Below are 24,224 nucleotides of genomic sequence, written 5' to 3' on the forward strand. Positions count from 1 at the left end.
TCCAAAAAGGAACCCCCGAATTCTTTTCCTGCCAGATCACCTATTTGCAGTTCCCTGGTCTGCCGAGGGGATATAAAGTCGCTTCTAAAAGACTTTAATTCCGGTTGGACAGTAGGTGGGGAATGCACCGTTCGTCTCGCAAACAGAGACTCCACCCCAGATGAATCACTTGATCAAGTAGGAAGTGCCTGGGTAATTCTAAAGAGGCAGCACTACCCGCGGAAAGGGGAAAAGTTCAGCCGCTCCAACTTTCCGTTAGTTCCCCCGCCTTCCTCCTCCTGCTAAAGAAAAGGCAAGAATGGAGGGAAAACAAAAGCGAGTTGCCCATGAACGAGCCCAATGAAGAACCGCACAGGAAAAGCCCGATTTGGAAAGCATCCTCGCCGCCCCACTGCCTTTTTTTTCTTTAGCAAAGCCAAAATCCCAAAAAGGCACACGCGCAGCCCCTTGGAAACGAATCTGGGTCTTCTGAGAGGCCCAGATTGTGCGGAGGCCCTGGGTTGTTTCTTTTGCGGGTCACTTCCTTTGGCAGGAGAGTTGTTTACCGGCTGCAAATGTCACAGCGCTGCAACGGCTTCAAAAAAAGCCGCTTGGGGCTCGGGCAGGGCGGCTGAGCGCCTCGCAGCGCCAGTCTCTCTCTCTCTCTCCCTCTCTCCCTCTCTCTCGGCGCTAACACGTGTGTGGAGAGGGAGGAGCGGGAAGCGCTTCGCTCTCTTCCACCCGCTTCCCCCCCCCCGCCCCATTACGGCAACTTGCTCCTTTGCAGGCCGGTTAGCGGAGAGGAGGAAGAAGGGAGGCCGCCAAGAGCCCCCTAACTTTGCTCCCCCCCCTTCCTCTGCTGTTCATCCGCGAGCTGCTTGCAGGGCTCTCGCCGTGAGATCGGGTTTCCAAAAAAAAAAAAATGCATCACCGAGATTAGCTAGAAGCTGCCGGGCTGGCAAAGAAGCAAGCAAGGTAAGCCAGCAGGTCGCTCCGACTGGGCTCCACCTGCAGCCCTGGGAGACAGGCGAGCGCTTTTAAGGCACGCCGTGCAAAAGAGATTGGCGTAGTAGGCCGACAGCCGGGTGACTTCCCGGAATGGTCCTCGCGTTGCAGCGGCGGCCGCAGCGGGGCCTACAGAGCGCGGGAGTTTTCATCTGAGATTTCCCGCCCCGGCCGGGCCTCGGTGGGAAAAGCTTGTTGATTTTCGGCGGGGACAAAAGACCCCCTGACCGGCTTGGGTGCCTTTTCCCTCCCGCTTGCTTGTCCGAGGAGGAGCCGTACCATCCCGCATCTTCCGCTTTGCCGATCCCGTGGGCGGCTGCAGCCTGGATGGAAAGGTGCCGGTCACTGGGAGATGCTGACTCCTCCTTCCACCACCACCACCCCCGCCTTCTCTCTCTTTCCCTTCTCGGTCGGGCGGGAACAGGCGGTGCAGTGGAGCCGGCGCCCGGATCGGAGGAACGGGGTCGCGGAGGAGGCATCGCGAAGGGTCGGTCTGGTTGCGTCCTTTCTGGCTTTCCCCAATTCCTTCGCGCGCCTGCTTGCGGGTTTGGTGGCTGGGATCGGGACACGGTGGGGCAGGAGAGAGAGAGCGAGGGGGGGGGGAGAGGCACAGGTGGTCTCCCCCACCGCCGGGCTTCAGACCTACCTGTTGCGAATAGTCAGAGCTTATGTAATTGTGGCGGAGGCTTCGACCCTGTGCAGAAGTGCCCTACTTTCCACTTTTTTTGTCACCGTAGAGACCTTATTTGCAGGCCAAACATTATTGCTGAGCTGCTTTTCCTCTGGCAAAGAAATGTATAAGGTTTTATTTGTAGTAACACCCCCCCCCCCAGCCCCGAGGACATCCATATACTATGCTTCTATTTCAAGGGTCTGGTGCTGGTAGTCATTAGTTGCATTCTGAGCTTACTTTTGGTGGCTGTTTTCACTTCCAAGGATAAGCCTAGGGACTTGTGTGGTGTAATAACAGGACTCAAAAGGATCAATCACCCCTACCCCCTGTAACCTAACCCGCATTAATATATACCGGTAATATTGGGTTTGGGCTTATTATCTGCAGGCATAAGGGTGAGGTCTTTTATTTGAGAAAGAACTGGTTCATTTGAAAACAAATTACAAAAAGGTTAATTCCTGCTTTAAAAAAAGGCTTTGGGTCTTTTTCTCTCCTCCATTGAGTGCTTTTTCTCGTTGCCAGTTTGGATATGCTAATAAATACACAGTGGTTCTATTGGCATTGTTGGCTTACTACTGTAGAGGACACTTGGTTAGGGTTATTAGGAGTAAATGAACAGATGGCAGGCCCCACCATTAGTCAGAGGGAAGTGGTCAGTTCAGCACAGCAGATGCTTTTGAGGTAGAGAGAAATGGATAAGTGCAAGAAGCAGTTGATAATAGACCATTCAATCTGTCCTGAGTCAGGACAGATGTTGAGTTGATCCTGTTAAGTTGGAAGCAGGTAACTGACAGAGTTATGACTACCACCTAATTTAAATTGGGAAAGATTTCTGAATCCAGTTTTTTCTAAGAAAAAAAAGGAGAAAGCAAAATTTTCCTCCCTTATTATTATCCCACTATTTTTATATATAATTCAAAAGTGGGTAAGCATACCTAATAGTCCTGCATATTTTCTCCATAACAACCGCAGGTGAGGTAGATTGGGCTAAGAAAGTGATGAAAATAGCTGATACATATTTGTGAACTAGGGTGGATTTCTGTTTGCAAGAATTTGGAATTTTTTAATTCAAAAGATTTAAGTAAAAAAGGATCATGAAAAAACCTGGTGGCAAATTACTTCTATACATTTGCCAGAATAGAAGTAGACTTTCAACAAGTCTTTGAAGTAATTTTTTTACCTTCGGGATAGGTCTCTGACAGAAACTATTTTATTGCTTCTTAACATGATTGGAGGAACTTATAATTCAAGATAAGATCACTTACATATTTCTTCGGTGAACAACTGTTGAAGATTCAGCTGCTGAACAAGGAAGTATGTCTTGGGCTAACTATTACAAAGAACGTGTAGATTATATCTTGATAAATTAATACTTCTTTGGTATTAGGTAATTCAAGGGAGTTCCTAGGCAAGAAGCCCAACCCACGAGTGTTTTCATAACAGGAAAGACAAATGTTTTATAAATGACAACAAGGACCAAAGATAACTCACTTTTTTCTGTCCCATTTTGTTTTAAAGTTTAGCTTTTTTTTTTTGAAGATTCTAAGGTGAAGTTTTGCCTGTTTGATACCTGAAAAATTACAAGTTTTATGTACCCATTGCAGTCCTAGATTTTGGAGTCTCACTTCAGGTTCCTAGTTTATATTTTATAACACTTTATTTTAATAATAAAATTAAATTCTGAATAATAAGAATGGTCTTATTCTCTAATTATTTTCCAAAATTTATTTGAATTTTTATTCCTAGGAGTCAGATTAAGATCAGAATATAAAATGTTAAATATTATTTAAAAATTGAAGACGTGCAGATGAAAATCCACTGACATTATAAATTATTTCTGCCCTTATCACTCTTCTTCTGGTTACATGCTGAAAACCATTTAAAAAAAAAAGAAAGCCAGTATTTCTTAGGCGTAAAAAGTTTCCACTAGTATGGTATAATTCCACAGGTGTGAGTACTCATCAAGAAAATGTACCTACTTATAAATGTTGTTATTGTTGAGGTCACTACATTGATCTGGAACGACTTCACCCAATTTACTATCACGTGGCTATGTTGTATTATATTCCTGTGTTCCCCAGCTAGTATGGACAAAGAGTATGATGGATTAGGATATTCATGCCTGCTTAGGATCCAAGACTTGTCCTTGCTGGAAAACTGAAGTTGCTTCCCAGATGGAATTATGGGTTGCTGACGGAAGAGTTGCTGTATTTTCTGTCACCATGGTAATAATAACTGAGGTCAATAATGCAAAGGAATTGTATTACCATGGCAAATCAGCTTGCTTCCTGGGCCAGCTCCAATAGGTTATCCTAGGGGAGGCAAGTTGTGGGATTGACAACTCACCTGTAATTACCTAAAGACAGAAATGCCAAGTGCTGAATCCTCGGTGGCCCTTATTGTGGTGAGAAAGCAGTAACACTTATATATGTATAGAGAGAGAGGTAGGGAGTAGGCCTCCTTTGTGGTTAGACCAGAGAGCTGGAGAATCCATGATTGAAACCTCAACCCCGATTAATTATTTGTTAATATACAGATATTGAAAATAGAATAGGTGATCAATTACTGAAGAGCAACTTCAGTATCTTACTTCGTAGGAATTCAAAGTATTTGGAGAACTAGTTACTTTAATGAGAGCTAGTTTTGTGTACTGTATTGGTTAAGACACTAGGGTAGAAAATGGGAGACGGTGAATTCTAGTCCTACCTAAGGCATAAAGCCAGTTGGGTGATCTTGGCCCAGTTACCCTCGCTCTGCCTTAGGAAGGAAGCAATAACAAATCACTTCCAAGAAACATTGCCAAGAAAACTGCAGGGACTTGTCCAAGCACTCACCAGGAATCAACACTGACTCAAAGGCTAACAAAAAAGTTATTCTTACAAAGAAGTTCAAAATTATACTTATAGTCTTTTGGAAGCCAAGTAGGAGAATATGCATTTTCCATGCGTTCAGGACAACGAGTGTGACCAGATACTTGTGCACTCAAAGTTAGCACTAAGTAACATGGCTGCTGTATCACTGTTTATTTCAATGTTTGATTCATAATGAATGACTTATAATTCTTATTATCCAGAATTAAAGAAAAGGCATGTCCATGACAGCGTTTCATAACAGTATTTTCAAATGTTTAGAACTAAATCTACCCATATACTGTTATAGAATCATGTCTTATGATATTCCTTAAGCAGAAAGTTTAAAGTTACATCAGACATATTAATTACCTAGCAGCTGCCTCCTTGTGCCCTTTCTCACTTTAAACCTTCCCTTTAGCCTGTTGAGTTTTTTTGTCACGCACCCCTGTTCCTTAGGGAACTGGCAGAATAATATGAGATCGTTATTTGCTAAGGTTTGGATTGTGAAATATTGCACTGCTCATTGTCGCCTGTCAGTCTTAATGCAGTTCTTCTTGGGACGGTTGAGAAAACCAACAAAGTAAATATTTCACAGTAATGCAACATAACTAGTATTGACAATTAGGATCTGTGATTTTGTAGTGTTATTGTATGAGTCATTTGCTACGAATGATCAGTGCAAGTAACTCTAGGAATTTTGTGTTTCTGTGGATATCTGTGAGCAGATTGCTTCTGCATTTAATATACACTCTATTGCCAAAAGTATTCGCTCACCCATCCACATAATCAGAAGCAGTTGTGAGCGAATACTTTTGGCAATATAGTTTATCTTACCAATGTTTTTGCTTCAGGAGAATCCATACTTTTCTTTGGTATCTACAGGTGAAACTCAAAAAATTAGAATATCATGCAAAAGTTCATTTATTTCAGTAATGCAACTTAAAAGGTGAAACTAATGTATGAGATAAACTCATTACATGCAAAGCAAGATAGTTCAAGGCGTGATTTGTCATAATTGTGATGATTATTAAGGTGACCAACCGTCCTCCTTTAGGGAGGACAGTCCTTCTTTTGTAAGTTCTGTCCTCCCTCGAAAAGTGTCCTCCTACATGTCCTCCTTTTTGATATTTGAAGGCTAATCTGTTGCGCGTTATGTGACGTATTTTATTAAACAGTTTTTAATGGTGTTTTTTTTTTTACTTCATCGCAAGTATATTGAACATATTGAATCTTGTGTTGAATTTTTATCTAAAGAAATGCTAGACATTAAAATAGACGGCAATAGTGTCTTTGAAGAAATTAGAAGACTGAATGTATATTTAAATTCTGAAAAATTAATACAATGGGAAAATCAACATGTTGAAATTGATAAAAGATGTGTGGATATTTTCAGCCATTTCAAAAATGAACATATTCCATGTGAACATTTATTTATACTTGTTCAATTTACGTTGTGCTACCCTGGAACTACTGCAGCAGTTGAAAGAGTTTTTTTCAATTGCCAATGATTTTTCGACAAGTGAGAAATCGAGATTGAATGTTGATACTCTAGCTGCAGCACTTGCCGTAAAATTCAATATGAAGGATATTTCTTGTTCAGATATTTCCAATATATTGTTAGAAGATGATACATTGACAAAAAATATTAATTCAATGGAAAAGTACTCATTTAAATAATAATTAACAGGCATGTAAGCATAATTACAATATAAAATGTTGCAAATGTTTTATTATGCATATATCATATTTTAGTGTATTATTGTTGCAATAAATAAAATATTTCTTTTCTTTACGATATATTTTTTCCAATTTATTTGTCCTCCTTTTCATTGTAAAAAAGTTGGTCACCTTAGCATTTTGGACAATAGACGTGTTTTGTCCTCCTTTTCATTGTAAAAAAGTTGGTCACCTTATGATTATGGCTTACAGCTCATGAAAACCCCAAATTCACAATTTCAGAAAATTAGAATATTACATGCAATCAATAAAACAAGGATTGTACATAGAACAATATTGGACCTCTGAAAAGTATAAGCATGCATAATGTACTCAGTACTTGGTTTGGGCCCTTTTCCCCCCAATTACTGCTTCAGTGCAGCGTGGCATGGAAGCTATCAGCCTGTGGCACTGCTGAGGTGTTATGGAAGACCAGGATGCTTCAATAGCGGCCTTCAGCTCTTCTGCATTGTTCAGTCTCATGTCTCTCCTCTTTCTCTTGGCAATGCCCCATAGATTCTCTATGCGGTTCAGGTCAGGCGAGTTTGCTGGCCAATCAAGCACAGTAATCCCACGGTTATTGAATCAGGTTTTGGTGCTTTTGGCAGTGTGGGCAGGTGCCAAGTCCTGCTGGGAAATGGAAGTCAGCATCCCCATAAAGCTCATCTGCGGAAGGAAGCGTGAAGTGCTCCAAAATCTCTTGGTAGACAGCTGCGTTGACCCTGGACTTAATGAAGCACAGTGGACCAACACCAGCAGATGACATGGCTCCCCAAATCAACACAGACTCCTCCTCCTCTTAACCAATTAAAAGCTAAAACACATTTTTTCTTTTTTTTCTTTTTTTGCTCAAAAGCTAGTATGGTGATGCAGTTGGAGATTGTATTTGGGAACAGCTATAAAACCCTACCAGTTACCCATTCTTCTTATATTCTTGAATGACTTTTCATCACAGTGTCTTCAATAATATCTTAACAGTGGTATAAGAGGTTGTGATTAGATAAGGTTGTATTTGTATTTCCTTTGCATTCCTGATGCTCAGTTCTTTTATTTTCGGAACATCTAATGCATTTGTGCAAAGAGCATTTATTTACTTAGCTTTGGTGGTGGAGTCTCAGCCTCTGCTCCCCAGCTTCTTATTTTTGCCTCTTCATGTGACTTCATACTTCCCAAATGTATATTTAGGAAAGCAGGTTATTTTTATTTATATGGTTGGTTTCTCTCATAATTCTAAATCATAAGATATTTAGTGTTTTGGTTTAATATTACTGAGTGAAATTGGGAGTTATAGTTAATAGACTATGATTTATAGCTTGGCATGTTACATAGAGCTAGTTTATTATAGTTGTTCAATTTAACCATGACAAAGCAAACCATGCTTAGTCCAACATGTGACTTGTAGAAGTCTTAAATGTAGAGTTTAACTACCTAGGGAATAGGTAGAATTGGCTGCTATGTGTTCCCTAGATCTAAACTTCTGAATAACTGTGGGTGGATTAATGGGATTAGAAGATTGCCAAAATCTTCATCATAAAAAGGGTGAACGAGTTTGGGATAAAACAATTCTATAGCTTGGCTTATTTATTTGGAAGTAAGTCCCAACAGATAAACATACACAAATTTATAGCTTATCTTGCAGTCTTTAATCTGTAACTCAATATGACATTTAATAATAAAACCTTTGCTATATTGATGTTTCAGTATATATTGATATACAACCTTTTAATTATAAAAATAATACTTGCTGGAGTCATTGTGGATATAGATCCCTGGTATATCTTCATCCAGGGTAGAGTAAGCAATTTAATGCTTTCACACTTTCTATTTTAGGGTGCAGTGAAACCAGAGAATTGCTTACCATTTCACTGTTGTGCTTATGCTAGCGCTGTGACCATGTGGTAACAGCTAACCCTAAAAATGAAATCCCAGATCTCTGGATGCTTTGCATTTGACCACATGGCTTAAGTTAGTATGGGATGCTTACAAGAAGCAATACCTATCAGATAAAGCTGTAGTATTTTAAAATGGGATATAGACATCAAAGGAAAGATGGAAGTAGCCATTCAATACTGCTGTGATTCTCAGCATCCTACACCAATCATTGTGACAGCTGGGGCGGCTGGTGATAACAATTAAACAATATCTGGACATTTGTAGATTATTATAGATTCATAGTCTTTATTATTTAAAGCTGACAATTTATTACCAGAAGCAATCTATACATAATCTTCATACCTGGATAGAAACTCATGGTTTGGGGGCAACATCTGTTTAGTAGTGCAGTGGTTTTGGTATCAACAGTAATCAATAACAAGGTAAGAAATGCTTAATGCTTAATGAATAATTGTGAGTAGCTCAAAAGCATGCATATGTGTTATGACAACTAATGGTTAAAATAGGATTAATATAAAATTTCACACTCATTTCCTTATTTTTTGATCGGAATCGAAATTACATCAGGCTTTTTTAAAATCAACATTAAATAGAAACATGCCCAGAAATGATACTTAGCTTATGGTAGATTTGACTGGTGTGTGTGTGTGTGTGAGAGAGAGAGAGAGAAAGAGAGAGAGAGAGAGAGAGAGAGAGAGAGAGAGAGAGAGAGAGGGAGGTATTAGAAGTGCAAAGTCATGGGTTTCTTCCTCTATGAGTTTCAGAATTTTTATTTCACTACATATTTTGTCTTTAGAATTGAACTCTTGATAGCCTAATTTTTCTAGTTCTTTGCAATATTTTGTCCTTTGCAAAGTGCTACTTCCATTGCAAGCAGGAGCTATTGTGTGTATTCAGAGATGCAATGAATATCTAATTAGTTCAGTTGTGTTAAAAATACTTGATTTTGGATACTAGGCTTAATTGTATAAAGCCGTATCAGATGTCTAAAATGTTAAGAAAATCTTGCCTCACTTCCCCAATACTCAGAGTATATAATCTTAAATGAAAACATTTAGATGGCTGTGATGATTAAAATACTGGCTTGGTTTGCACATTTTATTAGAAAAAATATGGCTGCTTATATGATAGAAAATAGCTCTAGTTGGCTAACAATAATTTAGCCAAAGTTACTGAATAAGTCATGTTTGGCTGGTTCAGTGCTGAGTCAAATTGGGATTTGAGTCACAGATGTTAAATACACTCAACACATTATACCAGTGTTTCTCAAACTTGACAACTTGAAGATGTCCGGACTTCAACTCCCAGAATTCCCCAGCCAGCATTCGCTTGCTGGGGAATTCTGGGAGTTGAAGTCCAGACATCTTCAAGTTGCCAAGTTTGAGAAACACTGCATTATACTATAAACTAAAAGAGCCACAGTGGCCTGATTTATGCGCCATGATAAATCCAAATCAAACTACTTTTGGGGGTAGCAAAATATGCGAACCGGGTCACTGTATTAAAGATTATAGTCAAAGTTTTAGGATTGATAAGTTATCTATAACTTATTGTTAATAGCCTATCCAACTCTTTTTTTACAAGTTATTATTTTAATGCCATTCAGTAGCTGTACTGGTTTTTATATTGCTAAAATTTGGGATTGAGCCCAGGAAGTCTCATGTGCTTCCTATCCATCTCCCAAATATCTTTTAGTGCCTGAAAAATCTATGAATGGCACTGCAGTGGTTTATTTTTGTGTTAAATTTATATTCCACCTTTTTAAAAGAGTACCAAATGACCATTCCATTCTAAAAAAAAAAGTACTTTATGCTTCTGACTAAGGCAGGACTGCTCTTACTACAGGTAGTCCTCTACCTATGACCACAATTGAGCCCAAAATGTATGTTGCTAAGTGACACATTTGTTAAATGAGTTTTATCCCATTTTACAACTTTTCTTGCCATAGTTTAGGGGTGTCCAAACTTGGGAACTTTAAGACTTGTGGACTTCAATTCCCAGAATTTCCCAGCCGGCTGGCTGGGGAATTCTGGGAGTTGAAGTCCACAAGTCTTAAAAGTTCCCAAGTTTGGACACCCCTGCCATAGTTATTAAGTGAATCATTTTAAGTTGGAAATGTGATTGTTAAGTGAATCAGGCTTTCCTACTGACTTTGCTTGTCTGAAGGTTGCAAAAGGTGATCACATGACCAAGGGGATGCTGCAATGGTCATAAGTGTGAAAAATGGTCATGTCACTTTTCAGTGCTGTTGTAACTTTGAACTATCACTAAATGAACTATTGTAAGTCGGGGATTAACTGTACTGGAAAATTGAGTTTATGGGGATTAAGGAGGAACTGTTTTACTATTACTGTACACAAGAAACTAGAAGACTTCACTTTTTACTCTTTCAATATTGCAATACAGGTAGTCCTCAACTTATGACCACAACTGAGGCCAAGTAAGACTTGTGCCTCATGACCTTACTTGCCACAGTTGTTAAGTGAATCATTGCAGTTGTTAAGTTAGTAGCACAGTTGTTAAGTGAATTTGGTTTCACTTAGATTGAATTTACTTGTGATGAACCGTGAATTTACCAACTACAACAGTTAACTTCATCCCCCAAAAAGACAAAACAGGAAAGAAGTTACTACAATGTGCTTAAATCTGATCCAGTCATTAAATGACCGATGAGCTGCCCTGAACAGTCAGCTTTGGAGGGTCACAGATAGAACAGAAGAATACAATATTCTTTATTGGCCAAGTGTGATTGGACGCACAAGAAATTTGTAAGCTGTAAGTGTACATACAAGCAACAAAATGATAAATCATATAAGATACAACCAACAAAATGATAGTCATAAGATATCAACAGGAGTAGGTAATAGGAAAGATGAGAAGGATAATCGTAATTCAGCCCTACTACATGGTTAGGTATTCTTAGGCATAAGACAGTGCTGTTGGAATTAGGTGTTTAGCAGAGTGATGGCGTGGGGGAAAACTGCCTTTGTGTCTAGTTGCTTTGGCATGCAGTACCTTATAGCGCAGTGGTGAAATGCAATTTTTTTTACTACCAGTTCCATGGGCGTGGCTTGGTGGGCATGGCAGGGGAAGGATACTGCAAAATCTCCATTCCCACCCCACTCTGGGGCCAGCCAGAGGTGGCATTTTCCGGTTCTCCAAACTACTCAAAATTTCCGCTACCGGTTCTCCAGAACCTGTCAGAACCTGCTGTATTTCACCCCTGCTATAGCAGTTCCTGGGGGAAGAAATGGAAACTTTATGACCAGGGTGTGAGGGGTCTGTAGATATTTTCTTAGCTCTCTTTTTGGCTCATGCAGTATACAAATTTGTACAGATTTATACAAACCTAACTTAAATCTGGAGGAAATTGTTTCTCCTTAAAGAAAGCTAGCTTTCTCCAAGCGCCCTCAGATTATTACATTTCATGAGGCTTTTGCATGGGTGGAGAGGGTGTGGGGAGGCATATTGACATTCAGTACTATAACCACTTACCATTAATCTTACGTGTTCCCATTATTCCTATGTGTTCATTTCTGCTTTTCTCTCTCTCCAAGAACAGTATCCCAGAAAACTTGGATTAGAGAACCATGGAATGTAAAGAAAGGAGTTCAGTGCTGTATTAGAACCCCCCCCAAACCCCCCAACAACCCCAACTCATAATGAAACAATCTGTGATACACTGTATAAAGTTAGGACCATTGTTCTGCAATTAATATTCTACCTATCATAATTCATTAAGCATCACTTGCTTGTATCTCATGAAAGAGGAAGAAAAATCCAGATTTAAAAAAATCTCAGTCTATTCCTTTTTTTTTTTAGAGTCAGATGTCAAGCTGCTTCCCTCCCTGGTGTCTAAACACAATTTCGTTTTAATTAAAAAGGGGAAAAGCCAATTGCTTGCCTTGTGCCCTTGGTTGATAGAAAGGTAGAAGACAACTTGGGCTCTCTGTGAATAATTGAGCTTCCAGAAAATATCACGCAACATTGACTTGTAGGGGGAAAGAAAGAATTTCTGCATATATTTTTAACCATTGGCTCTAGTGATTATCGCATTTTCTCCCTATAACCTCAGATGCATTTCTTTCTTTCTTTTTTAACAAAAGTATTTTGGACAATCTCGGACAGCATGAACCATTCTGTCATCTTTGAGAAAGGAAGTTTAAAATAGCCCAGTAGTGGCCATTGCTTTTCTTGTTGTTAGGACCACAGAAAAGCTATGCTAGGTTCATATATTGTGGTATGCAATCATTTATTCGAGTGGAGTTTGTTAAATACACCACAATAGTTTGAGCTTACGCAAAAGAATCAAGCCTAAATCAAGGAGATTTAGAACCTTTGCACCATTTTCTTAAAAAAAAAAAGCTTAATGTTGTCTGAAGGATGATTGATTTCTGTAGTTGAGTGTATTTCCATTGTATATATTAGGAATGTAGTTCTAACTTCCCTGATACTGAGAATGATTTTATTTATGTGGCACATTAGGTTAAGCATGATTAAGACATTCTTCCTGTGAACAATTTTCATCAGTATCCCAGCAACATTTTCAGTGACTGGTTGAGAAGCACTTCCTGATTTTTTTGACCCAATTTGGATCAAAGGCACTGCATGTAGCCAGGGAAAGCTAATTCTTCTCCCAACCTCTTTATTTTCAAAAACACGTACCTGCAGGGGGTAATAAATAAAGTGGAATTAATTATTAGTCTGAATTTGATTTGGATAATGACATCTTTTCAAAAAATGAAGTCCAGACAGTTTAAGTGTTATAGGAAGGAAAAGCATAATAAGCGTTTGTATTTTGTGTAGACACAGTTGCTTTTAAAATGTGGTCTAGTTAGCTACTAATGTAAGATTTCATTGTGCATTTGTGCATTGTGTATTAATGTTTCACAGCCACAGTATTTTAAAACAGTATGTGTTAAAATGTATTCATAATTGTGAATAAATAATATTCCAGAGCCTGCTGTTTCCAAGCAGATTTTTATTATATACATCTAGTGCAGAATATCAAATTTTAGATATTAAAAGCAATTTTTAATCTATTAATGATATTTATCTTTTAATCATTAATAAATAGCTCCAATGTTAAAATTACACCACAAATTTAACATTATTGTTGAATATTATGATTAGGATACAATTCACAGTATCTTTGCATTTTTAAATACTATGATTTATTTTACTACCATTACTGATTTTACTAATAAAGGAGTCTATATTTGAGTTCCATCTATAGCTCATGAATAGTATAGTAAGAGATAAGAGAATCACAATCCAGCATTTGGTTTATGCTGTTGGTTAATAGTAAAAACAAATGCAGTCTAGCTCTCTATAAATACTTCCTGTTTTCCAGTGTTTGGTGCAGGAGGGGCTACACGTGGGATATTCTCAAAGCCTGATTGGTCCAAAGACTGAGGGGAATTCTTTAATACGCCTCTTCCTCCCCTTGGCTCTCCCAGTTTCCTCTCAGTCTTTGGTCCAGACAGACTAATTATTGGCTGTTCCTTGAGGAAATTAATTAATTCATTTAATTGAATGAATTTAATTGGCTTTTATACAACTCTAAAATTTCTAAAAATTTTCCATTGATTATCTGAGCTGGTGGTATTGCGTGAGGCTGCTTACCGCTGCCTCCTCAGCAAGGGTAGAGGGCCGGTTCAGCTATCCCCTCTTATCCCTGAAGACCACCTGGAGAACTGTCCGGTCCCTGGGAAGACAGGGGTGACAGTCTCTGTTTGAGCTCAGCAGGAGTGGTTGACCCTTGGCTGGTGCGGCAGCAGAAGCACGCCACTCCGAAGTTTCTGACGGCGTTGGCGGCTGTTTTAAGAATTAGACTGCATTGGCAGCTGTTTGACAGGTTGGCAGCCATTTGGAAGGCACTGAAGACCATGAGGTGGTGGCCATTTTGAGGAGGTCATTCCTCACTAGCCGTTGGCCATTTTGAGGAAAAGCCTCTACCACCGATTGCGGCTTTGGGGGCCATTTAAACCAATAGCCACCCATCGCCGATAGCAGCCACTGAACTCCTGCAGCTGTGCCACCCAAAGGTGTTGAAACAGCGCTTTCAGGACACATGAGTGGGGGAAGATGGCGGATGCTAGAGACGTTGCTGTGCAGGATTCCCCAGGAGATTAGGCCTATCATCCATGTTCCCGGCCAGGCCTATCAGACACCAGGGAGCCAGGTCCCCAGCAAGGGGATTCAGTCCTTTTCCCTCTCTTTCACCCCCTCCAAGGCTTCACAGACACTCCAGGATGGAGATTTCCCCATCAGCTTCCCTATCTCTGAGTGCAATAAGCGATGTGATGGGGGATCCCCTGGAGGGCACCTCCAGGGATTATCTCCCTGCCACTGATCTGGCACCCCAAGGTTCAGTTGTTCAACAACCCACGGGGGAGGATCTAGATGATCTGGATCTCCTCCCTGATAGCATTAGGAGGCTTATTGCTTCAGCCATCACCAAGGACATAGCCATTGGCTTGAGGCAGCATTCCAGGACACCTTACTCGACCGGCATGTCCTCCTGACAGACAATGTGGTCACAAAGACCCATATAAACCATCAGGGGGGCACACACTCCAGGAGGCTTTGGCTAGAAGCCCTAAAGCTCGGAAACTGGGCAGAGAGACACTTGACGTCAATAGTGGTGGAGCACATCTCGGGGATGGCCAACCACCATGCCGATTAGTTAAGCCAAGCAACCATAGCCCACAGGGAGTGGCAACTCCACCCAGCACTTTTCCACAAAAAGTCTCCGGTTTGGCACGCCATTGGTGGACCTTTTTGCAACCTGGCGAATGCCCAGCTCCTGCGTTTCTTCTCGAGGTTTCCAACTCAGACCGCAGAGGGGACGGCTGCCCTGAGGAGCAGATGGCCGAGAGGCCTACTCTACGCTTTTCCACCCCTCCCTCTGATTCCGGGGACCCTGAGAAAGGTAGAGGCAGAGGGAGCAGACATAATCCTGCTAGCACCACACTGGCCCAGACAGCCATGGTTTGCGGACAGTCCAAATGTCCATCTCCAACCCATGGAGGATTCCTCAGGAGGAGACCTCCTTGTGCCAGTGTGTCCTAAGTGACTCCACTTGACCTCCTGGCACTTGAGCAGAGCCTCCTGAGGAATTCAAGTCTCTCCCCGAGAGTCATTGTGACAAGGCGTCTAGGCGTCTGTCGACCACAAAGATTTATAATTCCATGTGGTTGGTGTTTGTCAGATGGTATTCCTCCTTCAACTATGTCACCAACTACAGCCTCTGTTCCCCAAGTCCTTAGCTTCCTACAGGACAGCCTAGACAAGGGCCTGTCCCATAATACCCTTCAGCGACAGGTGGCGGCACTGGCCTCAGTGCTCGCCAGGGAAGATACTACTCCTCTGTCACAACTCCCACATATAAGGAGATTTCTATGGGGAGCAGCGAACCTGCGTCTGCCCATGGTCCATAGGTTCCCCATGTGGGACCTTCCCTTGATTCTTAGAGCCCTGACAGGCTCCCCCTTTGAGCCCTTAAGGACAATCCATCTCAGGCAGGTTCCTGGTTGCTGTAACTTCCGCCAGGCGCATTTCAGAACTGGGCGCTGTCATCAAGGGGAGACCTATGTGTATTCCACTGAGATAGGGTGGTCCTTCGGTTGGATCCAACATTCCTCCCAAAGATTAACTCCCCCTTCCATAGGGCGCAGGAGATCATACTCCCAAACTTTTGCCCGTCCCCGTCCCACGAGTGGTAGCGCATTTGGCACTGACTAGACGTCCGCCGGGCCCTGCGTCTCCATAAATCTGAGGCACTATTTGTCTCATTCCAACCCGCCACCAAGGGGGCCTCTACGACTATTGGCAGGTGGCTGAGACAGTCCATCGTCACAGCATACGAAGCTTCAGGTCAGACTCCTCCTTCAGGGATCACAGCCCACTCCACGCGGAGCGCAGCAACCACGGTGGCGTGGGCCACTAGATGTCCTCGAACTAGATGTTCGAGGACATCTGTAGGGCGGCCACGTGGACAAATCCGACACCATTCACCACTATCCTTTGGACGCAGAGTCCTTCAACAGATGGTGGCCACTCCACTTCCTACGTCTTAACCTTTCCTGCCCTAGGGACTATAGCTTGGGTACGTCCCACGCCTAGTCCCTCCCACACCACACACTGGAAAATGAACGTTGGTCCTTACCTGAACATTGCTTTTCAGTGTGGAATGGGAGGGGCTACATCCCTCCCTAGTTAGACGTAGTCAGTCAGGTGGAAGGCTAGGGTAGCCTGGTTGTCTTTATGTCGCTGCAGTGTTCGGCATTCGTGACCTCGAGGAAACTGGGAGAGCCAAGGGGAGGAAGAGGTGTATTAAAGAATTCCCCTCAGTCTTTGGCCCAATCAGGCTTTGAGAATATCCCACGCGTTGCCCCTCCCGCACCACACTGAAAAGCAACGTTCAGGTAAGGAGCAACGTTCGTTTCTGTAAATTTATTGTTTATAAGTTGTTGTCATGTTCTGGCTAGTTATGTATGCATAATCTTTATTGTCATTGTACTTAAATACAATGAAATTGGTTTTAACCTCACTATTTTAATTATCCCAAAGTACCAAAAATTATGTGAAGTGCTTATATGAACCTTTGATTGTGGGAACAATGCAGTGTGCATCACCGCTCCAGGGATTATTATTATTATTTTGCATATACAAATATATTGGATATACCAGGGCTGCAATCCCTATAATTTCTGACACTTGGCTTGTTTGGCTAGGCATGATAGGAATTGTAGTTCAGATACACTAAAGAACCCGTAATCCAAGAATTAGAGGTTCATCTGCATATTCCTTCTGTACCCTGGGAAGAGAGTAGAAAGATCTGCTAATGGCAAAGGAATTGGACTTCATCTTACCATCTCAAGCCAACAGCACACATGCCTCTGATGGCACACAAAACTTAACAAATGCCCTTGCATTTATTCTTTGGGAATTTTTTCCCCTCCAGAGAATAGAGGAGAGATCATGGCCAGAGATGGGATTCTGGTACTCAGCTGCAACATATGTGTGTAAGGTCTGCCTTTTTTCCCTGAAGGCAAAACTGATTTCATGTATATAAAATGTTTGTGGAAATTCTGAAAGCAGAGATTGGAGAACTGCAGGTCAGAGTGTTAGGCCTACATCTCATTCATCAAGAGGAAGACTTCTGAAACAGCAGTGTGGGTACCATTACTCAACACAAACAGGAGAAAAATGTAAAGTTTACAACTTCACCCAAGCGTGGGAATAAGGAAGCTGGCAACAGGTCACAATCAGAAGCAAGATGATTACAAAGGAGACTATTGTCCTATATCTTGGCAACCTCTAGCCTGAGAGGAAGCTTCTATAGACATGAGTAAGCTACAAAAAGCCTTCATAGTTAAATCTGTCACCTGACCCAAGTGGAAGTGATCTATACTAGTCATCAAGAAGAAGAAAACATAGTGATTATAAACAGGACGTTTGTGAAGAGGCAGAGTAATTCCCATTTATTATTCATATTGTTCATCGTCACATCTATGCAATCTCCCAAGTCTAAGATATGGTAGGAGGACTGATAAGTCTTGTTGGATCTACTGATCAGAGAGACCTGTCCCACTAATCTTGTGGGCATAAATCATATTGTAAAGCATGACTTCCGGTAGGTTCAGAATTACCACATGGTATTGGGAAAGGGGATGATGGATTAGGAGACCTAAGTGGTGTTCCTGAGAATACTTCCCATTGAAGGCAAAAGGAAGGAAAAACATTAAGTGAATTCCCAGTTGCAATGTTAGTGCAATCAGTAGGCTTGAGGTTCAAAGAATGGTGCAAACTTCAACAAGGAAAAAAACTGCTTTCCATTATGGTATTCATTTTACTAAGAAGGGAAAGTATATTTCTGGATGATGACTAGCTAACCTCATCATGAGGGTTTTAAACTAGAATGCAAAAGAAGGGAACCAATGAATTGTCAAGTAGTGGATTGAATACAGAAGCAAAACAAATTGCTAGATAGAGACATGAGGAGATGGTGGCAAAGAGAGAATGGGTTGGACTTTCTGGATACAAAAAGTTCAATCCATTTTTTAAAATGTCTGTACGCAAAGCATGGTTGACAAACATCTTGTTTATCTCTGCACTAATGCTTTGCACAGAGTTAGGTGTCATTAGGCACTGAAAAATGGTGGGATGAATCTACCAGGGTCACATTGGGCTTGATGGCTACAGTTGACTTTAGAGAAACAGTCAACAGAAAAAAGAAGGTGGAGTACCATTCTGTATCTTAATGACCTTCCATGGGGCTGATGATATTAATGTGATTGTTGAAAAGCTCAAGGTAAAAGGGCAAACTAATAGAAGGGATAGCTTGTTAGGAACATGCCGTAGATCACCAAAGCAGTCCAAAGGAATGGATGAAGGTTTATTAAAAATGTATTTCCCCTCTTCAAGAAAAACAGGATCTCAGTAATTATTCAGCTGGACATTAACCTCTGGAGGGATGATTGAACAAGCAGCCCATTTGTAAGCTTGAAGGTTGCTGTGATTACCAAGAGTCACCATAGCTTTGTCAAAAACAGATAATCCGAGACAAATCTTATCTTCTTTGACAAGATGCCCTAATAGGCAGCTGAAAGAACCTGGGATATTTAGTCTGGAGAAAAGAAGAAAGAACAACCAAAAACAATGCTCATAAATTGCAATGACCTAAAAGTTCATTTAAGTATAGCAAAAACCTCACTGGGAGATCTGTATGATACTGGACCAACCTATAATGCTGCTGTACTTGCCCTCTGGAATAATGTGTCATCTGTCTGTCCGTCTGTCCCCTCTCCCCGATCCATGTGGCTTGTTTGTTTAGGAAATTTTTACGACTGTTTTTCCAGCCGTGTTGACAGACAAGAAAGCTCTTCTTTGGGGTTAGTTTATTGTTGTTATTGGTTTATTGATGTCTGTGATTGATTGATTGATTGATTGATTGATGAAACTATGTGGTCATTAGGAACTTGATGACACATAAGGCTGTGTGTGTGTAAAAGTTGTAGGCCGCCCAGAGATGTTAATGAGTTGGGCAGCTTCAGGTTTGACAAAGTAAAGATCTACCTATGAAGATTGTGGATTCAGTTCTCCATTTCTTGAGGTTTTTTTAAAAGAAGGATAAGGAAATTTCTGAATTCACCACGTAAGTTAAAAAAAATCTTTTGGGTTCTTGCTTCTCTTTATACAGTCTTAAAAATAAATCAGTAAATGAATAGTTTTCTTGTACATTGCAAACAGCTGGACTAGATGATCCTTCCAGCTCTATCATTATGTTATCTGTTATGTGTCTATACGTGTCTTTATCAGTTTCAGACTAGTATAGCTTGAGCGTCTGTATATAATCCTCTCTTAGAAGAGCAGAGCATTCCGTTCCATCTGAACTGCCTGTGGACTGAATTGTAGATCAGATTGAGAAATTGAAACATCATAAGGAGAAGATAGTGGCAAACTAAGTCTATATTCATGAAGTCATCAGGAATTGAGCATGTCTTTGTGTTGTATTCACTTAAATTCTATTTTGAGTGGAGGTTATTCTCGGGGAAATTAGTACATGCTTAGAGACGTACGCCAGTTAGATCAATCAAATGACAATACTTAAAAATATTTTTGATATTTTAAACTGATGCAAACAGCCATTTTTGGAGTGGCTGAGATTTTTAAAATGTTCATTATTTTAGCATAAGAATTTATAAAAACCAGCTGGAAGGCATCATTTTAGAAGAATCATCTCTTTTCTTCCTTCACACTGGGTCCCGAAAAGAGTATAAAAAATTGTACTGCAATAACTTTATGTAATCTTATTTTAGGAAGGATATTTTAAAACTTCAGTGTTAAGAAGACCTCAATTTAATGCTTTTCCATAAAATGTATTGAAGAAGTTGCGTAATTACGACAGTTTGCGCAAAGGAAGAATAGCTGCTGAAAAGAATGGCTTGTAACTGGGTGTAACTGCTGATGATTGGACTTGATAAGCGTGCATTCCTCATTCCAGAGTCAATATTTTCTCAATGACAGGGCTGTTCTTGTATCCCAACACATAGCCTGTTCCACCTACTTGGGAAATAGCATTAGCATAAGCCCGTGATGGCAAACCACAAGTGGCACACGGAGCCATTTCTTAGGGCACACGAGGCATTGCTTTGTCAGCTCCAGTATGCATGCCCACTCTGGCCAGCTGATTTCGGCCTTCATTTTTGGCTTTTTTTAGCCCTCCGTAGGCTTCCCTGAAGCCTTCGGAGGGTGAAAAACGGCCCAACACACAAACTGGAAGTTGGAAAATGGGCCATTTCTGGCCTCCAGAGAAACTCCAGGGTGGAGGGGCAGGGGAGGCCGTTTTCGCCCTTCCCAGGCTCCTAGAAAGCCTCTGGAGCCTGGAGGGCGAAAAACGGGTCCACTGTGCCATCTTCGCTCGACCCAATGGAGCTAGCTAATTACCGTCCAGTCTCCAACCTCCCCTTCTTGGCGAAGGTTGTTGAGAATGTGGTGGCGCAGCAGTTTCCACGACACCTGGACGAATCCGACTATCTAGACCCACGCCAGTCCGGCTTCCGACCCGGGCACAGCACTGAGACAGCCTTGGTCGCGTTGGTTGATGATCTCTGGAGGGCCAGAGATAGGGGTTGTTCCTCTATCCTGGTCCTATTAGACCTCTCGGCGGCTTTTGATACCATCGACCATGGTATCCTATTGCGCCGGTTGGAGGGGATGGGAGTCGGAGGCACCGTTTTGCGGTGGTTCGGCTCCTACCTCTCCGACCGGAAGCAATGTGTGTTGACGGGGGCAGAGGTCGTCCCTGAGGCCACTCACTTGTGGGGTGCCGCAGGGGTCGGTCCTCTCGCCTCTCCTGTTCAACGCATATGTGAAGCCGCTGGGTGAGATCATCCGTGGCTTTGGGGTTGAGTACCACCTGTACGCTGATGACACTCATCTGTACATTTCAACCCCAAACCACCCCAACGAGGCTGTCGAAGTGATGTCCCGGTGTTTGGAAGCCGTCGGGGTCTGGATGGGGGACAACAGACTCAAACTCAACCCCTCCAAGACCGAGTGGCTGTGGGTACCGGCACCTCGGTTCAGCCAGCTGACACCATCGCTGGCCATAGGGGGCGAACAACTGTCCCCTGTGGAGCGGGCGCGCAATTTGGGCGTCCTCCTTGATGCCCAGCTGTCAATGGAGGACCATGTGGCAGCCGTGGCAAGGGGGGCGTTCCACCAGGTTCGCCTGGTGCGCCAATTGCGCCCCCTACTGGACCGGAGTGCCCTGCGCACGGTCACTCATGCGCTGGTGACGTCTCGCCTGGACTACTGCAATGCCCTCTACATGGGGCTTCCCTTGGGACGCATCCGGAGACTGCAGCTAGTTTAGAACGCAGCCGCGCGGGTTATCATGGGGAGTACACGTTACTCCCACGTAACACCGCTCCTGCGCGAGCTGCACTGGCTGCCTGTGGCCTTTCGGGTGCGTTTCAAGGTATTGATTACCATCTTTAAAGCGCTCCATGGCATAGGACCTAGTTATCTGCAGGATCGCATCCTACCACACACGTCCCTGCGACCTATCCGCTCACACAGGGAGGGACTCCTCCTGGTGCCGTCCGCTAGGCAGTGTCAGCGGGCGACACCTAGGAGTAGGTCCTTCTCTGTGATGGGCCCAACCCTCTGGAATGACCTCCCCCCCGACATTCGAACCACCACCGACCTCCGTTCCTTCCGTCAAAAGTTAAAGACTCACCTATTTCAATCAGCTGGCCTGGCCTGGCACTCTCTTAGTTTTACCTCCCGGGGATTTATTTTAATTGGGTTTGGGTTTTTAATTGGGGATGTTTTTTAGGATTTTAGAATATATTTATTTCTTGTACAGCCTATCTCCTCCATCCAAATGTATTTAATTGTTTTATGATTGTATTTTTATCTGCATTGACTGTACACCGCCCCGAGTCCCTTTTTGGGAGAGGGGGCGGTCTAGAAATCCAAGAAATAAATAAATAAATAAATATAAATATGCCAAAAGCGGAGGTAGGGCAGGAGGTTGCTTGTGCATGTCTTGGGGAAGTTGTGTGGATGCGTGGGGGGTGGGCACATAGAATTATGGGTGTGGGCACACGAACGCACGCTCCCCCCACTTTTGGCACACAATGGCAAAAAGGTTAGCTATCATAGGCATCAGTCCTCTTGAAATCAATATATGGCTGATACACATCTGGTGGACTGAGAAAATCAGTCCAAATGATTTTTGTAAAAGGGTTTTTATGCACTTCTTTTTCTGCCATCAGATTTTATAGAAGAAAAAAGAAAAGAAAGGCACTCTTTGATACCAAGTGCCCTCATGGGCATGTCTACGTCTTTTTCCTGGGCAACAATACAGATGTGGTTTGCTGTTGTTTTCTTCCAGGAGAGTTTTTCAGTTTCGGAGGCTGCTTCCTAGTATTTCCCCATTAAAATGCCTTCCAAAAAGTAGACTTTTTTGCGCATGAATAAGACTGGGGTCATAAGGTATAATATAATGTACAATGCATTGAGAAGAGGCTATAGTTCAGCACCACGCAGAAGATTCCTGGAAAAATCCCATTAAAAAGTCAGGAAGAAGGTAATTTGAAAAGTCTTTGGATAGCTGCTTCCACTGAGACTAGTAATGATAGGACCTGGCTAGATCGATTTTTATCAACCTCATGCCCCTTGAGATGTGTTGGTTCAATTTTTGGAATTTTTTTTAGAGACCCATGCAAATCAAGGAAAGTTGAACATTGAAGTTCCAATGCATTTGGAGGCTATCAGATTAGGGAAAGCTGAGATAGGCGGACAAGTAGTCTCACCAGTTTGGCAACTGCTTTTTATCATCAGGGTTTGTTGAGATGAGAGCAAACTGATCTAATAAGGTCAGGCTTCTTCAGCTTGGTGTCATCACTGTATCATTACGAACAACGCAAATAATGATTCCTTCTGTCCCACTCGAGAAATAAGCAAGTACCAATAATATAAAGCTTCCCATCTGCATTTGAATAATAAATCAAGATATTTGCATGGTCCATTTTTTCTGCCTACAGCATCACTGTTCAAAGTCACACAACGATATAGATAACCAAAAATGTGATTCACAATCCCCCCTCCCCCATTTTTATTTTGGCAGATAGGAGGATGCTTCAGAGGATGGGGCTTATAAGACCCCACAGGCCAACTTCTGGTTGTGAATTCATTTTGTCAGTATTTATATTGTGCCAGACTTTCTCATTGTGGTACCTTTTGAACATCTTGGCTGTTGGAAATTCGGAAACTTGTAGTTTTGGGGAAACTACAATTTGATTTCTGAAATCAAATGAATGGAATTTTGTTGATTGATTGGACTGGGACCATAATATTTTGTTTGTTTGTTAGCTTATTTATATCCACCTTCATTATTTTTTACAAATAACTCAAGGCAGCGAACATATCCAACATATCTTTTCCTATTTTCTCCACAACAACCCCGTGAGGTGAGTTGGACTGAGAAAGAGGAACTACTAACCCCCCGCCCCCAAAGTTAACCCGCTGGCTTTCATGGCTAAGGCAGGACTTGAATATAAGGTAGTCCTCGGCTTACAACAATTCATCTAGAGACTGTTCAAAGTTAACACATCACTGGAAAAAATGATTTATGGCAATTTTTCACACTTACGACCATTTCAGCATCCCCATAGTCATGTGACCAAAATTCAGCCTCTTGACACTGACTCACATTTATAATGGTTGCAGTGTCCCGGGTCATGTGATTTCCTTTTGCAACTTTTTGACGAGCAAAATCAATGGGGAAGACAGATTAAGTTAACAACCGTGTTACTAACTTAACAACTGCAGTGATTAACAACCGTGGCAAGGAAAGTCATAAAATGGGGCAAAACTCACTTATCACATGTCTCAGCAACATACTTTTTGGGCTCAATTGTGGTCATACGTCAAGGACTACCTGTAATGTACAGTGTATTTGTGAAGTATATCAGACTTGGCAAAGTTGTACAATATTACTGCTGCTACTGTACTAAGCTTAGAATGTTAGGATGAGAAAATAAGGGCATTTCCTGCAGTATCCGGCTTCATTGGGCTTCCTTATATAG

At 42.0% G+C, this 24,224-nt stretch overlaps 1 protein-coding gene across 2 annotated transcripts in view; it reads left to right on the forward strand.

Moving 5' to 3' along the window:
- The first annotated feature begins 743 nt into the window (after nucleotides 1-743).
- Nucleotides 744-24,224, forward strand: part of GPD2 (glycerol-3-phosphate dehydrogenase 2) — a 106,676-nt gene continuing 83,195 nt past the window's right edge. Inside the window, exon 1 of one of the 2 annotated variants that reach the window (XM_081943323.1) lies at nucleotides 744-954. The gene's annotated coding sequence lies outside the window, so the exon portion shown is untranslated. Of the gene's footprint in view, nucleotides 955-1,269; nucleotides 1,472-24,224 lie in introns of those variants that run through there. The other variant, XM_081943324.1, reaches the window with a different exon arrangement.

Source organism: Natrix helvetica (genome assembly GCF_964273705.1).
Source record: "Natrix helvetica genome assembly, chromosome: 1".
Taxonomy (NCBI): Eukaryota; Metazoa; Chordata; class Lepidosauria; order Squamata; family Natricidae; genus Natrix; species Natrix helvetica.